The sequence below is a fragment of the Anomaloglossus baeobatrachus genome, chromosome 6 (genome assembly GCF_048569485.1).
Source record: "Anomaloglossus baeobatrachus isolate aAnoBae1 chromosome 6, aAnoBae1.hap1, whole genome shotgun sequence".
NCBI classification, from domain to species: Eukaryota; Metazoa; Chordata; class Amphibia; order Anura; family Aromobatidae; genus Anomaloglossus; species Anomaloglossus baeobatrachus.
The window spans coordinates 72863163-72878430 of NC_134358.1; positions in this window are offsets into that span (position 1 = coordinate 72863163).

The following is a 15268-nucleotide window of genomic DNA, read 5'->3' on the forward strand; positions in this document are numbered from 1 at the left end:
CAGAACAGGGTACAGGGACTTAGATTTAAAGGGAACCTGTCACGAGTTTTATGGCCTATAAGCTGCGGCCACCACCACCACCTGGCTCTTATATACAGCATTCTAACATGCTGTATATAAGAGCCCAGGCCGCTGTGAGAACATAAAAAAAACCTTTATAATATTCACCTAAACCGGTCACTGCGGTGCTGGTTGGCCAGGTGGGCGGTGCTGTTCTCCGGGATCGAAGCCTCCTCTTTCGGCCATCTTACTCCTCCTTCATACACACTCGCCGGCACTGAGGTCCTGCACGGTCCTGTCTCTCTCTGTCCACTGAATGTTACGGTTGAATTTACCACAATCATATGACAGCTGAGGCTTCGGTATTCTAGAGACTTGTCACTAACCTATCTACTGAAGTAAGATGGAGTCTCCCCTCTAGTTCTAGAAAGTAGCTCCACCCTCCGTGGGCTGATCACACACTTAACTACAGCTTAACTGTACTATTACCATTTAGTACACACGCCATCTAAATCAGCCACTAGATGGCGACATTTCTTACATAGCAATTCTATCTTCTATTCTGTGCATAACCTCATCATAGACAAAGGGCACATTATGACTCAACACCGCTGTTGGTGCCTTCAGGGGCAGGAACTCAGTCACCCCCTTACATATGGATGCAGCAGACAATATTGATTATTGTGCATTTTGAGAGTGCAAAGGTAAACAGAGTGTTGGCCTAATTCGTGAGTTTTAAGTAAGGTAACTAAAACATTTTATATAGAGTGATTTCCTATAGTTGTTGCCATAGTTGTTTGGGTTTATGGTTTTAAGGATAAGAAGTTTTTACGCTTATTATCAGTAAAAACATCAACTGAGGGCGCAAAACAAGCCATCATACAGCCCCAGATCCCGAATAATGAAAATGTCATGGCTGTCAGAAAATGGCAACAAAAGCAAAAATTATTTTTTTTATGCATTTTTGATTTTTTTTTTCACCATGTAAATTTTTTTTAAAAACTATACATGCTTGGTATCTGCGCACTGATACTGACCTGGGAAATCATACCACAAGGTCAGTTTTACTATATAATGAACATGGTAACTAAAAAAATATCCTAAACATTGTGGAATTGCAGTGTTTTGCAATTTCATCACACATGAATTTTTTTGTCTAGTTTTCCAGTACAATATGGGACATAATGAATGGTTTCATTCAAAAGTACAACTCGTCCTGCAAAAAACAATCCCTCGTATGATTATATTGAAGAAAAATAAAAAAGTTATGGCTCTTGGAAGAAGGGGAGGAAAAATCTAAAACGGAAAATCGCTGGGGGTAAAGAAATTAAGCTTTTTATACTTAGACAAGAATTGGACTTCTCATGGCCATTTCATCCCTCATACCTTTTCTACATTTTTTTTTACAAGAAAGTACAAGAAATTACACATTCTCTCCAAAGATGACACCTTATTATCACTCTCTTGTACACAAATTTGACTTCTAGTGGCTGTGATGCTAAAACATGAGTATGTGTGTGCATAATTTTTTTTTCAAATTTTTTACCTATTTATTTTTCTATTTAAGCTATTGGCGTCACTGCTAGGTTTTTTGTTTTTTTTTGTTGCAGAAAATACAAAGGAAGTGTGTTAACTTTATCTTTCTGCCTTTTAGAGATCATTTCATCTTCAACTTGCTTAACTGTTCACAATAACAGTAATTTTGAGCAGGAGTGCCCAAACTAAATTCTTTTTCTGGCTTTATCAGAATGAAAAAAGAACACTATTGTTTTGCATTTCAAACTTTATGCTATTCGTCTGGCTTAAAAAAATAAAGTGTTGACTTTATTCTGTGGGACATCAGTACTAGGGATGAAAGAACCTGGGCGGTAAAGTTCGAGGTTCATAAAGGACACTGGGTGTCCGAGGTTCAAACTTGAACACGACTGTCGTGTCCGAGTTTGGAGTTTGGGTGCTCTTCAGATACTAATAAAGTTTGATGAAAGGCTGCAGTGCAGCCAATCAACAAGTTTTATTGCATCTGTGAAGAATAAAGATTTTTTTTTTTAGAAAATGACGTCTGCTCCCACCTATTTTTGATAACCCACGCAGGTAAAGCTGACAGCCATGAGCTGCAACCCTCACCTGTCATCTTTACCTTTCCAAGGTTATCAAAAATAGAGGGGATCCCACACCGTTTTTTTAAATTATTTATGAAACGTTGTGAGATCCCCCCTCTTTCTCATAATTAACCAAGGTAAAACAGACAGCTAGGGGCTGTTATTATCAGACTGAGAAGGCCCATGGTTATTGGGCTTTTCCCAGCCTAAAAAGTGCAGCCCGCAACTGTCCCAGAAGTGGTGCTCCATTAGGTGTCCTGTGTTTTATGATGTTTTAAAAAAAAATTAAATAAATTTGAGAGTTTTATTCACATTTGTGCTGGGACGAACATTTTCCTTTGCCAAGCCAGCCACACATCTCTGCACACCTGCAATTTGTCCAGATTAATACAGTGGCTGTTTGGACATTCAACAGACTTTTAGTGAGCTGATCATTTTGTTTTTGTTTCTGCATTATCTAATCTGTCAGTGTTTGAGTAACAGCCTATTAGACCCTACCCCTGGTGGGATCTGATTGACTGAAGGATATATTATGGGAACTGGAAAGACAATAGGCGCAGATAGGGTACATCTGTGATTTTAATCCTGAAGAAGGATCTTTCCTGCTCTGAAACACGTAGAATAAAAAATCATTTTCTTCAATGAACCTGTTTAAGTTTTGTTCCTGGATGTTAACTCTTTCATTTCTTTAAGTGATCCTGACCGAAGGATATGGCAGACAGGGCAGCCATTGTCCGTAACACTGCGATCGCGCTGCATCGGGAGCCAATAGGTTGACAAGGGGAGCTATCTCCCTTTTGCAAACTACTTGCATTCCACTGTAACTACTGACAGAGGCATTTGAGGGGTTAAAGTGTTGGGATCAGCGCTATGTCCGGTCTCAGCATATCCAGCAGGAGCCTGGTATATATAACAGCCGGCTCTTGCTGCAGATGGCACGAACACAAACTTTGTACCTGTGCCATTCATCAGACATAACTACGTACTTGACTGCTGGAATTCACCTGCAATCTGGAGGTACAGTTATGTCCATTAACAGAATGGGTTAAAAGAATATAGTGTTTGTTTATTATACTATGGTATTAGATAATAAAAGTTAATAATACATATTTGAGATAGCATCTAGGAAACTAAACCAAAGGCAAAACATTTAAGGCTCTCCGTGAAAATGTTAAGCAATAGCTAAAAATAGAGCAAATCCCACGGTAAATTAATGCTGTGTCTGAAAAAAATTCTGATTCTTCATGCTGCGCCAAGTAAAAAAAAAAAGCTCCTACATAAAATGTAAACAATATATAAGTACTTAACAAATGTTAATATCAGGCAGGAAGTACTGCATTAGGCACGCTGTATTTCTGTGTATCCGCACAAGTATAATATTGGGCACAATACAAGGCAAAATATAAGGAAAATATTAACTTTTTTAAACCTTTTGAATTATTTTAGCTAAAAAAGTGCTAAAAATATGAATGGGATTGTTGACTTTTGCTCATATAGATATTTGCTGTGTTCTACAGGGACCATATCATGTGAAAATGAAAATTAGCTCTTGTTTAAATTAGGTTTTTATGTTAAATGTACTTTTTCAAATCTTTAGTTTTTATTGTTTTTATATTTTCTAAATATGTAAACTGTAAAATAGCAATAAAGAAATGAGCCAGAAACAAAGAAACCTAATCCGATCTTACATCATCCATTTCTCTTATGATGATTATGAACAAAGGTGATTCAACAATACATACTGGATCACAACCTATCTTTATAACCCTTGTATATGTTTTTTATTAACATTTTAGTCCTAAATTAACCATACCTCTATTAACTAGCAATTTGATTTTTTAAAGAAACACAAATCCATTGAATGTGTATCTTTTATTAATGTATTTCTATTACATTTCGATAATGTTTTTGTCAATTTCCGTAACATCATTTTGTACACCCTAACTTCTCTCTTTTAATTGTGCTCTTTGGAATCCACGGTCTGTATGTAACAAGCTTACTTACATCCACAACCTCTTTTTCTCAATAACTCTCTTAATCTACTATCCCTCACTGAAACCTGGATTCAGGATTCTGACACTACTTCCCCTACTGCCATTTCTCACGGTGGTTTACACTTTTCCCATTCACCAAGACCTGAAAACAGACATGGGGTGGAGTCGGTTTACTCCTGTCCCCACAATGCACTTTCCAGGTCATCCCCCCAGCTCCATCACTCTCATTCCCATCTTTCGAGGTCCACACCATCAGGCTCTTCCATCCCCTGTCCCTCAGAGTAACTGTTATATACCGTCCACAGGCTCACCCACCCAGTTCCTTGACCACTTTTCAGCCTGGCTGGTGCATTTCATGTCCTCAGAATTATCAACCCTTATCCTTGGAAACTTTAACATCCCCATGAACAGCCCCTCCTCCCCATCTGCATCCCAGCTTCTATCTCTAACCACCTCCCTTGGCCTCTCACAGCTCTCATCCTCTGAGACACATGAAGATAGTAACACCCTTGACCTGGTCTTTATCCACTTCTGCTCAATCTCCACCTTTGACAACTCACCTCTTCCCCTCTCTGACCACAGCATCCTCTCCTTCAAGCTCACAAACCCTCGTCCGCCCCAGCACACTCCCACCTATCATACATTTAGAAACCTACAGGCCATTGACTCTCAGACACTTACAGACTCTCTACACTCATCACTGTCCCCTATCTCCTCACTTTCCTGTCCTGATCTGGCTGTAAACCACTACAATGAAACACTCAGAAGCACCCTGGACCAAATAGCACCCCTCACCCTCAGAACCTCCAAACACCGAGTAAAACAGCCTTGGCTCACATCCCAAACTATTTCTCCAGCGATGCCCTAGGAGTGCCAAACGCCTATGGAGGAAAACCCACACACCAGAAAACTTCATCCATCCACTACAAGTTCATGTTAAGGACCTACAACTCTTCCCTTCACCTCGACAAACAGACCTACTTCACCACCCTTATTTCCTCACTATCAAACAATCCAAAAAAGCTCTTTGACACCTTTCACTCCCTCCTCAGTCCCAAAGTACAGACCCCTATCACAGACCTTCATGCTTATGACCTGGCCTCATATTTCACAGAGAAAATAGAAAACATCGGTCGAGAGATCAGCTCCCAGCCACCAAGCGTTGTGAATCGCATCCCTCCCCATATCCCATCGCGTTAGCGATGTTGTTGCGTGTAAAGCGGCCTTAAGCCTAACACTAGAATTATACATCCTATTCTTTGTAAAAGACTTTTCAGAAGTTCCATTATCATTACAGAATGGATTATAATGAAAGGCATCTACAGTATGTGCTATGTGCTATGCATAGGTAGTGACTTGTGATGTGCGGACCTGGACCATAAAAGTCCGGATTCGCTCAGTTTCAAACTCACCTGAATTCCGGGCTTGGGATTCCGGGTGTTGATCCAGATCCGGCATCTCAGGAAAGAAAAAAAAAAATAAAGAAAATAAGAATGAAGCAAGTGCTTCATATTTAACGAAGCTCCGGCGCGGCTGTTCACTGCTTCCACGGTCGTTCATTCACTTTCACTTTTCCGCTTATTAGCTTCATGTATATGAACTGCTATGCCTGCCCAAGAGTATCTGTGATTGGTTGTAGTCAGATGCGTCCCCAGCCTGTGTTATAGTGTCTGCCTGCAATCAATCGCAGGCGCTGTCTGCAGGTCTATATCGTTAAGTAAAAATAAATAAATTAAATATTTGGCGTAGGATCCCCCCATATTATGATACCCAGCACAGATAAAGCATACGGCTACGGGCTGCAGCCCCCAGCCGAGTGTTCATCTTGGCTGTGTATCAAAATAGGAGGAACCGCATGAGACTTTCTTTTTTTTTTGTAAACTACTTAAATCAATAAATAATTTAAAAAAAACAGCATGCTGTCCCCCTCGATTTTGATATGGAATCATGATAAAGCCCAACAGGCTGGGAAGACCCATGCTTATTGAGCCTCCCCCAGCCTAAAAATAGCAGCCTGCAGCTACCCAGAATTGTTGCATACATTAGATGCAACAGTCCCAGAACGTTACCCGACTCTTTCCAATTGCCTTGGCAATCTGGGTAATAGAAGGTTTAATAACAGCCCACAGCTGCCACTAAGCCCGAGATTAGTAATGGGGAGGGTCTATGAGACCCCCCATTACTAATCTGTAAGGGAAAGTAAATAAACACAAACACCGAAAAAATCCTTTATTTGAAATAAAATACAAAAAACACCCTCTCATTCAAAACTTTATTAACCCCAAAACAACCCTGCAGGTCAGAAATAATACACATGAGGTCCCACGATGATTCCAGCTCTGCTACATCTGAACTGACAGCGCAAAATCATGGAACATGACCACCTGCTGTGAGGTTCAGACAGAAAATGAATCAGCCACAGCATTGAGCGGTGACATCACTCAGGTTAGTTGCGGTCACAGCTGGAGGTTCTACAACTGTGACCGCAGGTGACCTGACCTCAGAGGACCTCAGGTGACCTCATTCAACTCAGTGAACCGTATTTTAAAAACCAGATAACCAGAACCCACCGGTCTCAGTTATCTGCGAGTTTGCCCATTACTAGTAGTGACTTATCATGGACTGATCATTCTTAACATGATCTTTTATGATTCAGGGTAAATAAATGACAAAATCTAAGATAGAAACAAAATGAACACAGGTGCTCCCCAATCGGAACAATCCTAACTTCTATCAGTAAAATCTCACCATATGTTAACCAACCTCAATATGGATGGGGGCAGAGCAGGACTGGGGTCTGACTAATTCAGACACCTGCCCCTGGGCAGAGGCGTATCTAGGGAGGGCTGGTGGGGTATTTGCTCTGGGCACAGCTGTAAGGGGACGACGTCAGGCTACCTGATGCAGCGCTCTAAGAGTCTCCTAAGCCGCTGTGTTTTGCATCCCCCCATAGTGGGAGCCTGCCATTCCCTGAGCCACCTTTCAAGCTGACAGCCGAGACTCAAAGAAAGTGCGGTGCAATGGGTCCCACTGATCAACTGTCCTCATATCTTTAGTTTATTAAGTCCACAAAGGAGTTAATATGAGCTCCCCTTATGCACAATAAAACCATTACCGGTGAACTATTGCAATGAAAGAATTACTGCTAGCTTCCATAGTAGAGTAAGCGGCGAGGGGGTTTTCATCCCAACAATCCTGGTTGGCTATGGTAAAAAAGGGGTCAATAGTAATATATCTGGTTTCTGGGTTAGTTCTAGGCTTGCTCTTGCAACAAAGGGGGGAAATACAAAGGCACAAAAATTAAAAGTGTCCGGGTTCTTAAAGGGCATTCAAACAGGAGAAGAGAAGGGGTCAACGCCGCACATCAGCCAAATGAAGATGTAGAGATGTTGATCAATAAATATCTTTTTTATTTCATAAGTCTACATGTTTCGAGGTCGAAACCTCTTCCTCAGGACCAGGACATCAACAAAGCCCAAAGGCTTTGTTGATCTCCTGGTCCTGAGGAAGAGGTTTCGACCTTGAAACACGTAGACCTATGAAATAAAAAAGATATTTATTCATCAACATCTCTACATCTTCATTTGGCTGATGTGCGGGGTTGACCCGTTCTCTTCTCCCGTTTGAATGCTCATCCACATGGGGCTGCGGCAGATGCCATTATCTTATGCTTGGCAGTGGTTGTGACTTTCACAACCACATTAGGTGAGTGTATATTTTCTATATACTACTCCTGTCATCTGGCATTACCCTATCTGTGGTTTTTTTTCTAGTTTTATCACTTGAATTTCGGGTTCTTAAAGGGTCATTCACAAAAAAACAAGTTATACCCTATCATTTGGATCGGGGAAAACCTGCTTATTGCTGGACTTCTAACCACTGGGATCCTCAACAATCCCGAAATTGGAGCTTTAGAATGCTGAGAATGGTGCTCTGCTGCCCTGCGTTGAATGAAGCACTGGAGTGCATGCACTGCCTCCACTCTGTTTATTGACTATGGGACTGCTAAGTGCAGTAATCAGCTGGTCCTAAAGACAATGAATGGAGCGGAGGTCATGCTCGCATGCTTCCAAGCCATCCAAGGTAGGGCTGCAGAGAAGTGTTCTCGGGCTCTAAAGCCCCAATCTCAGGATAGCTCAGTCCTTCAGTGATCAGCAACTTATTGTCACGATGTGACTATAGTATAGCAACGGACAGGGGGCTCCTATGCTGTCTCTCATAATAGGGAACTCTAGGCTATCCCTAATCTTAGGGTTACCCCTAATGGTGCAGATGCCTGAGTCCTGTGCCTTACTATTCTCCTGACTAGAACTAATCTGTCCCCTTCCCCCCCAAGGGAAGGAAGGGGCAAGAGTGTGATGGTAACACGGATAAAAACAGACAGGGGAAAACCAAAACTCATATACACTGCAAACTTACAGGAACTAACAGTATGAAACTAAGAAGAAAAGCAAGAGAAGGAAGGCAACAACAAAAGGACAACAAGGATTAACACCACAACCGCTCACAGCAATAAAGTACTATAACCACCAGTAAAGGCTACTTTACACACTGCGATATCGGTCCCGATATCGCTAGTGTGAGTACCCGCCCCCATCTGTTGCGCGACATGGGCAAATCGCTGCCCGTGCCGCACAATATCGCCCAGAGCCGTCACACATACTTACCTGTCCGGCGACGTCGCTGTGACCGGCGAACCGCCTCCTTTCTAAGGGGGCGGTCCGTGCGGCATCACAGCGACGTCACTGAAGCGTCACTGAACCGCCGCCCAATAGCAGCGGAGGGGCGGAGATGAGCGGGACGTAACATCCCGCCCACCTCCTTCCTTCTGCATAGCAGCCGGGAGGCAGGTAAGGAGAGCTTCCTCGTTCCTGCGGTGTCACACGGAGCGATGTGTGCTGCCGCAGGAACGAGGAACAACTTCGTTACTGCTGCAGTAACGATTTTTAATAATGGACCCCCATGTCGCCGATTAGCGATTTTGCACGTTTTTGCAACGATGCAAAATCGCTTATCGGTGTCACACGCAACGGCATCGCTAATGCGGCCGGATGTGCGTCACAAATTCCGTGACCCCAACGACTCTGCATTAGCGATGTCGCAGCGTGTAAAGCCCCCTTTAGTCTGGATCACACAACCTTTCCAAATCAGTATAGACTAGCTATAGCTGGCATTAATGGAATTGTCCAGCCAGCATATATAGGAGGAGAGCGAATGTGACTTGCTCTCCTATAGTATGTGACCAAATGAGACTAACAAGCATACCCAGCAGAAATTAACTCTTGCTAGCCTGCCTATGAACTACCGGTCTATGGGTCTCAGACCGGGTCTCCCTGGGCTGATCAAAGACATCAGAGAAGTTAGCAAGCAAAGTGCCAGAATCTGTAGTCTCCACAGATCCTGATGCCACCATAACAGTTGGCAATGCCTGCAAAAATCTCCTTGTGACACTTATCCCGAATTTCATGGATAAAAAATAACTTGTCTTTTTGGGGGGGAGCAACCCATTAAAGGATGAAGTAAATATAGTTTGGTTTTATATTATAGCTTCTATACAACAGCAGGAAAAAATTCAGCAAGGGCATGTGGATTATCTATGTATGAAAACAAAAAGCCACAAAAAGTTCATTAATTGATTACTTGTCTATTTTAGAACATTCATCCTTTACATCATGGTCTGCTGCTCCTGTAGAAAGACATTCTGAAAGCGCATCTAAACAAAGGCGCATTGTTTCCTTGTGTGCATTCCTTTACACTGCCAATACTGTCAGACATGAATCAACTGAAAATGTGAGCACACAATGATTCATGACATTCAGGAGAATCCTCATAATTAAAGCTAAGGGGAGTGCACGTAGCTATGGACATGACAAGACAATGTCCCCAGGATTATTTAGAATGCAATTAACTTTCACTGCACAGACTATAACTTACTGTCACCATAGTATTTCTTCTTAGTTATGTTTTACCTTACATAGTATTATAGGAAAAAAAGCAGTAAAACAAAGAGCTTCATTGTCATTTTTTTGCTACAGAATAAAGATTTGCAAATGTAAAGCTCTTTGCCCATTAGCTTGAATTTTTTTTACATCATCTAAAATCAGAAGTTAATTGTCCTCATTAGTGATGAGCGAGCATGCTTGTCACTACTCGGTACTCGCACGAGTATCGCTGTACTCGAGCTGCTCGGCGGGGACCGAGTAATCTCGCGATACTCGTGCTGTACTCGTGGTCTTCATTTCTGCATGTTGGCGCTCTTTTGAGAGCCAGCCCTCATGCAGGGATTGGCTGGCAGACCACTGCAATGCCACAGCCCTGTTAGTTGTGGAATTGCAGTGATTGGCCGGCCTGCACAGCGTGACCGAGCCTTTATATCGGCCGGCGCGCTGTGCTCTGCTCACAGCTATTCAGACAGTCAGTGTAGGGAGAGTGTCGCTGATTCAGGGAAAGCTTTGCGGCCCTTTATAGCTTTTTCAGTTGCAGGGCTGCAAACAGTGTGACCAAAAGTCCTTCTCAGGACTATTCTAGTTGTATAGAGGCAGGCAGGGTATAGCCAGGTCGGAGTACAGTAGCAGAGTCCTTCTCAGGACTATTGTTGCTATATACAGGCAGGGTATAGCCAGGTCTGAATACAGGCTAGTGACCAAAAGAGTCCTTGTCAGGACTATTGTACCAGTATACAGGCAGGCAGGCAGGGTAGTGGTGACCGTATACCAGCCTTCATCATATCTGGGGCTGGTGTACACAGTGTAAAACAGTCCAGATAGTGTCTGACTTGTCTGTAATTGTCGCTCCCCAAAAAAACCTGTTAGGTTATTATTGCGTCCGTGCTTGGTTTTTAAAACCGCACGTGTGTGCCTGTTGGTGGCAGCGTACAGGTGCACTTGTGTGCAATTTCCACACACTTTGATATAACGCACAAGTAGTGAATATACACGTCAGCAGTGCACAGCATTGCAAAATGCGCAAGGGCATTGGCAAGGAACAAGGAAGTGGACGTGATGGTGGTGCAGGCAGAGGCCGAGGTCGTGGGCAAGCTCTAATTTCGCCACAACAAAGGGCCACATCTAGTCGCTCGCACGTCCTGTCCCAAATTCTTGGGGACCGCAGCAGTACACCGCTCTTGAACCAAGACCAGTGTCAACAGGTTGTTAGTTGGATAGCAGATAATGCTTCCAGTCAGATTGGCACCACCACAAACACTCTGTCTTCCACACGGTCAAGTGTCAGTAGCCGTGATACTGCACCGCACATTTCTGAACCTGATCCTCCTTCCTACCACCAGGCTGAGTACACGTCCTCCTCGGACATTAATGATCCCACACTTGGACACTCGGAAGAGCTGTTCACGTTTCCATTCACACATTCTGGCCTCTCGCCAGCTCATATTGAAGTGGGTCATGAGGAGATCGTCTGTACAGATGGCCAAATATTTGAGCAGCCACGTTCTCACGAAGTTGGCAACGTGTCTCAACAAGTGGTGGACGATGATGAGACACAATTGTCAGCAAGTCAGGAGGAGGAGCAGGGTGCGGAAGAGGAAGACGACGTGGTGGATGATCCAGTAACTGACCCAACCTGGCAGGAGGATATGCAGAGCGAGGACAGCAGTGCACAGGGGGAGGGAGGCGTAGCATCACAACAGGCAGTAAGAAGCAGGGTGGTGGCCCCAGGCAGAAGTCAGGCAACCGTTCCCCGGAACAACACGACGACACAAGGTGCCTGTACAAATGTTAGGTCTTCCCGAGTCTGGCAGTTTTTTAAGTTGGATCCAGATGATTCAAAAAAGGCCATTTGCAACACCTGCCGTGCCAGCATCAGCAGGGGTACCAAAACTAGCAGCCTGACCACCACCAGCATGATCAGGCACATGTCAGCCAAGCACCCGACTTTGTGGGAAGTACAACAGAGTCGAGGAGCAGTGCTTGCTGATGTCACTGCTACGTCTTCGCTGGTTGTGCATGCGAGCCAATCCTCTGTCCATGCTGCCTGCGAACAAGCCTCCTCCACTCCTGCACCTGCAGTTGCCTACACAGAAAGAACACCATCATCAAGCACGTCCTTGTCCCAGCGCAGCGTTCAGTTATCCATTCAGCAAACCTTTGAACGCAGGCGCAAATACACTGCCAACACCCCACATGCCACAGTTCTAAATGCTAACATTTCGCGACTGCTTGCGCTGGAAATGTTGCCTTTTAGGCTGGTGGAGACTGAAGCATTCCGTGACCTGATGGCGGCAGCTGTCCCACGTTACTCGGCCCCCAGCCGCCACTATTTCTCCCGGTGTGCCGTCCCCGCGTTGCATAACCACGTGTCACAAAACATCACACGTGCCCTGAACAACGCTGTTTCACCCAAGGTCCACCTAACCACAGACACGTGGACAAGTGCTTGTGGGCAAGGCCGCTACATCTCGTTGACGGCACACTGGGTTAATATTGTGGAAGCTGGGACCCAGTCTGAGCGAGGGACGGAACACGTCCTTCCCACACCAAGGTTTGCAGGCCCTACCTCAGTCAGTGTTTCACCCACACTCTACAGCTCCGGAATGTCATGCTCTTCAGCCTCCTCCTCCTCCTGCGCATCCTCATCCACTGTGCCCTCCACACCATTCACAAGCTGGAAGCACTGCAGCACTGCCTCGGCGAAGCGGCAACAGGCTGTGCTGAAGCTAATCTGCATAGGTGACAAACCCCACAATGCAGAAGAGCTGTGGACAGCTCTGAAACAGCAGGCAGATCACTGGCTCACACCTCTGAACCTAAAGCCAGGAAAGGTCGTGTGTGACAATGGCCGGAACCTGGTGGCGGCTTTGAGGCGAGGCCAGCTGACACATGTTCCATGCGTGGCCCATGTGCTCAACCTCGTGGTTCAGCGGTTTATAAAGTCATACCCAGAGCTGTCTGATCTACTGGTAAAAGTTCGCCGCCTGTCTGCACATTTTCGAAAGTCACCTACTGCTTCAGCCGGCCTTGCCGGCTTTCAGCGCCGTTTGCATCTTCCGGCTCACAGACTGGTGTGTGATGTCCCCACGCGTTGGAATTCAACTCTGCACATGTTGGTCAGGATATGTGAGCAGAAGAGGGCAGTTGTTGAGTACCTGCATCACCTAAGCCGTCGGGAAATGGGTCAAACTCCACACATAACACCTGAGGAGTGGAGATGGATGTCAGACCTATGTACCATCCTCCAAAACTTTGAGGACTCCACCAAGATGGTGAGTGGTGATGACGCCATTATTAGCGTCACCATACCGCTACTCTGCCTTCTAAAACGGTCTCTGCTGAAAAACAAACATGATGCATTGCAGGCGGAGCGCGATGAGTTGCAGCAAGAAACAGTAGTGGGTGTGGGTGATAACACACAGCCCAGCCTCGTCTCATCACAACGTGCAGTGGAGGACTATGACGAGGAGGAGGATGAAGACATGGAGCAACTCTCCGGCCAAATTGAGGATATGACATGCACACCAGTCATATCCTCGGTTCAGCGTGGCTGGCCAGAGGACAGGGTAGATGAGGAGGAGGAGGAGGAGGAGGAGGACAGCATGTTCAGTCATCTTGTTGGTCAGGCTACTGAAGTCCTGGCTGTTAAGAGTCTGGCGCACATGGCTGACTTTATGGTAAGCTGCCTGTCTCGTGACCCTCGCTGTAATACTTATTATATGTTCTGAGGATTTCGATAGCGTAGGGCAATGACAATCAGAGACGAGTTCTGGGTACAAGATGTTTTATAACATGTAACCACGGTAGATACACAACAGAACAAACACAATAACACAATAACACATGTAATACCTTCCCGAATCGGAGCGGAGGGAATTCCCGGGGCCACGCACCGGACTCCCCCAGGGAGACCACCAGAGCGAACCCCTATACAGGGACTGTCCGGCAATCACCCCGGAAGGCCTAAATGCGCAGCAGCCGGGACACAAGGGGCAAGCGGTAAAGTCCAGGAGTGTCCGTACGGGATGATTGTCCAGAGTGGTTACGAACCGGAGAGAACCAGGCAGAGTGCTGACCGAAGATGGCAGAAGGAATCCGGGCACAGCTTTGAAGAAACCGGGTATGGTCCAGAGTCGGTCGGTAGTCTTTAGGAGGATCCAGAGGCAATCAGGATTAGCAGCAGCAAAGCAGGAGCACACAGCAAGCAGTATACTCAGGCACTGGACTGGGCTGAGAGGCGGCCTTTTAAGCAGCTGGACAGGAAGTAGGGCAACAGAACCTTAAACTCCATGATAACTGAGGGCAAGCTCATTCAAAAGAGAACTGGAAAACCTGGAAACCTGACATTACTCCCCCCCACAGAGACGGCCTCAGGACGGATCAGGGCCCGGCTTGTCCGGGAACCGTCGATGAAACTGAGCGATCTTCCGGGGTGCCCGAATGTTACCCACCGGTTCCCAGGAATCGTCCTCGGGGGCGTACCCCTGCCAACGTACCAGATATTGAAGCCGACGACGATGGAGCCGGGAGTCAATAATGTCCTCAACCACGAACTGCTCCTCGCCGTCGACCATCACAGGCGGAGGAGGAGGCACAACACGACCACGAAACGTATTAGGGGAGACAGGTTTGAGGAGAGACACATGAAAGACCGGGTGTACCTTTAGATGGTGCGGCAACCGTGGCCGACAGGCCACAGGGCTCACGATCCCGGTGATCTTAAATGGACCGATGAATTTTTGTCCCAGCTTCTGCGAAGGAACACCCAATCTCAGGTTTTTGGTGGACAACCATACAGAGTCCCCTACCTTGTACATGGGTGCCGGTTTCCGGTGAGTGTCGGCCGACCTCTTGTAACGCTCCTGGGCCGTAGCCACAGTGTCCTTCAGAACCTCCAGATTTTGTCGTAGCTCTGTCAATCTGTCCTCCACCGCTGGCACCGAAACCGCAACCGATGACCTAGGCAAAACATTCGGATGGTAACCCAAGTTAGCGAAAAAGGGCGTTACCTTAGTGGAGCTGCTCTGAGTGTTGTTATATGAGAACTCCGCCAACGGAAGCATCTTCAACCAATCGTCTTGGAGATGGCTGACATAACATCGAAGGTATTGTTCCAGGGTTTGATTCGTCCGTTCGGTTTGCCCATTCGTCTGAGGATGGTATGCAGAAGACAAACAGACATCAATCTGGAGTGCCGTACAAAACCCCTTCCAGAATCTAGACGTGAACT